Below are 3,124 nucleotides of genomic sequence, written 5' to 3'. Positions count from 1 at the left end.
GGCTGTTTGATACACACGATCGATGCTGCTGACGTTGTGGCATAGCTGAGATAGCATGTGTGCGTGCGTGCGTGTGTGCGTGCGTGCGTGTGCGTGCGTGCATGTGTCTATGCGTGCGTGTGTGTGTGTGTGTCTGTGCGTGCGTGCGTGCGTGTTGTTCCGCGTGCTGAAGTCCCCCTTAATATATCTTCACTGTGTTGTTCCACGTTCTTCATGTATGTTCACCGTGTGTTGTTCCGCGTGCAGGCAGGAGGATTTGTTCCGCGTGCTGAAGGCCTACTCGGTGCACAACCCTGTTATACATATGTTTACCTTGTTGTTCCGCGTACTGAATATATGTTCACCGTGTGTTGTTCCGCGCGCAGGCAGGAGGATTTGTTCCGGGTGCTGAAGGCCTACTCGGTGCACAACCCCGTCGACGGCTACTGCCAGGCGATGGCTCCCATCGCGGCCGTACTGCTCATGCACATGCCCGCTGAGCAGGCGTTCTGGTGCATGGCCTCCATATGTGATAAGTACCTGCCCAACTACTACAGCGCGGGCCTGGTGAGTACGAGACAGCGCGTAGAGAGAGAGAGAGAGAGCTCTCTGGAGGAGGGGGAGACAGTAGGGGAGAGCGTGGGTGGGATATGGTGGGGGAGAGAAGTGGGAGGGGAAGACAGTGGGGGGAGANGTTGTAGGCGCTGGGGGTAATAGTCAGAGCGTATATACACACCTCCCCGTCTTTCTCTCTTTCTCTCTGCCTCTCTGTCGGTCTCTCTCTCTGTCGGTCTCTCTCTCTCTCTCTCTCTCTCTCTCTCTCTCTCTCTCTCTCTCTCTCTTTCGCTCCCTCTTAAACGCACGCACTCGCGCACTCTCCCTCGCCCGCTCTCTCTTGCCCTCGTTCTTTCTTTGTTCATCTTTCGCTTCTCTTCTTTCTTTCTCTTTGTTTCTTTCTCTCGCTTTCCCTCTCTCTCGCTTTCCCTCTCTCTCGCTTCCCCCTCTCTCTCTCTCTCTCGGTTTCTTTCTCCTCTCTCTGTCTGCATCGCTGCCCTGATCGCATGCTAAGCGAATACAACAAACACTCAATATTTACTCTATTTATCGAGACATCTGTGTAATGATGCTCTGTAAGTAGCTGGGCAGTACTGTGTGCGTGCGTGTGTACGTGCGTGCGTGCGCGTGCGCGTGCGTGTGCGTATATAAGGAGTTCACGGCCTCGTGACATTTACTGTTAAAATGAGGCTGGCATCCGAGACCGCCAGGCACGCACGCACGCACGCACGCACGCGTGCACTCGTGGCACATGGGCTGTACCTCACATACATACGCGCTGTTCTGTCTGTGCGGCGGTTTACAGCGGGCCCTGATGAAAGCAGTGAAAAGCTCATATAGCTGTCTGTCTGTCTGTCACGAGCGCTTGATTTACACAAGTCGGGAAGCCGAGCCCTCCGTGGCTGGGGTTGGGAGCTGCACGTGAATGCATGAGGCGTGAATTCCAGGGCAGGGAAGGAGAGAGAGGGTCTCGCACGCGCGCATTTCTATTGTAGCGACATCTGGTGGGTATAAATACGCGAGGACCCCCCTCCACCTCCACCACCACCACCCACGAACTATACGTTTCACGTACTCTCCCCGTGCATGATGCATGCCTGCGTATAACATACCAGCCCCACCCCTAGCCCTTACAATGATGCTTCTGCTAATACTGCTAGTCATAATTATATTTTTGGGCTGGCTTCCTAGTCACAGCACTGGAGCTGTGGAGGAGTAATGACTGTGGGACATCTAGCGCTAATTAGGCGAATTAAAAACGAGATTGATTATTATTATTAGGGCGTGAAACCGACGTATATGTGTAATCGTGATCGTGTGTGTGTATGTGTTAATACTCACGCGATTAATGCGAATGGTTTTACGACCACTTAAAATGTTTAAGCGCGTGTTTTGTGTCGGGAAGATGCTGTGGGTGGGCGTGTGTAAGATAGGCGTGTGTTGTGTTTGAAGAATGATGGAGTGATGGCGGGTCGGGGGGGGGGGGGTGCTACGGGGTTGCCTATAGTGATTACTGCACACAACACACACGGGAGCGCGCACACACACACAGACGCCACTGAAACAGCATCTGCATAGAGCAATAACAAAATTTTTATTTATGGAACTGGTTGTGAACATATATATAATATCTATTATTAGCTCTAGATTTCATGTATAACCAACCCTCCACCCCCACCCACCCATACACGCACGCACGCACGCACGCACGCACGCACGCACGCACGCACGCACGCACACACAAATATATATATATATATATAGTACCTGTACTTGTTACATACCTGGTACTTGTTGGGATTCTGTTCCAACAGAACTTGCCCACCGCAGAGTACTGCCATGCCCGCGGTCGTATCGATGCTGGATACCCTTCCTACATCGCTCCCTCACCTGCAATGACACACATCGAGATAGCACCGTTAATGATGCTCCCCTTCTCTTTTCCTCTCTCTCTCTCTCTCTCTCTCTCTCTCTCCTTCTCTCCCTCTCTCTCTCTCTCTCTCTCCCACCTCCTCTCACTCTCTCTCTCTTCTCTCTCTCTCCCTCTCTCTCTCTCTCTCCCTCCCTCCTCTCTCTCTCTTGACGACGAGACTCGTGTCGCCCCGCCAGTACTTGGTTGTATATTGTCGGCGCCTCGTGCTTGATAACTCCTAAGTCATCGGAGTAGTAAACGTGCTCGTCATGAAATGCCAATACTAGAGACGCACGACATGATGCTGCTGAAAACCATGTAAATACACATCGATATGCCATATATCATTACATTGTCACCAAAGCAAGAGCATGTAATTTAAACTGTAGCACGTTACATAACGGAGCTGTTGATCTGATTCTGTCCAAGCTCCATTGACATGTTTTATACACCACACACACCCGACCAGACTATCACATGCGATCCTCCTCATCATAGAAGCCTGCTGAGAGGTATAATATAACTGTTCACTATAGCTTAGAATATAATATAGCTTAGTTAATATACTGTATACGCCACATTTTTCACGTATATTTTCGCGAATTCAGACTTGACTGACCATCGCGAGCTGTGTAATTTCGCGGCGGTGAATATAATATTCGGTCAATGAATGATATC

The sequence above is a fragment of the Priapulus caudatus genome, unplaced genomic scaffold, assembly GCF_000485595.1.
Source record: "Priapulus caudatus unplaced genomic scaffold, Priapulus_caudatus-5.0.1 Scaffold630, whole genome shotgun sequence".
In the NCBI taxonomy this organism is placed as follows: domain Eukaryota; kingdom Metazoa; phylum Priapulida; class Priapulimorpha; order Priapulimorphida; family Priapulidae; genus Priapulus; species Priapulus caudatus.
The sequence above is the reverse complement of the archived record's forward strand: the minus strand, read 5'-3'. Positions refer to the sequence as shown.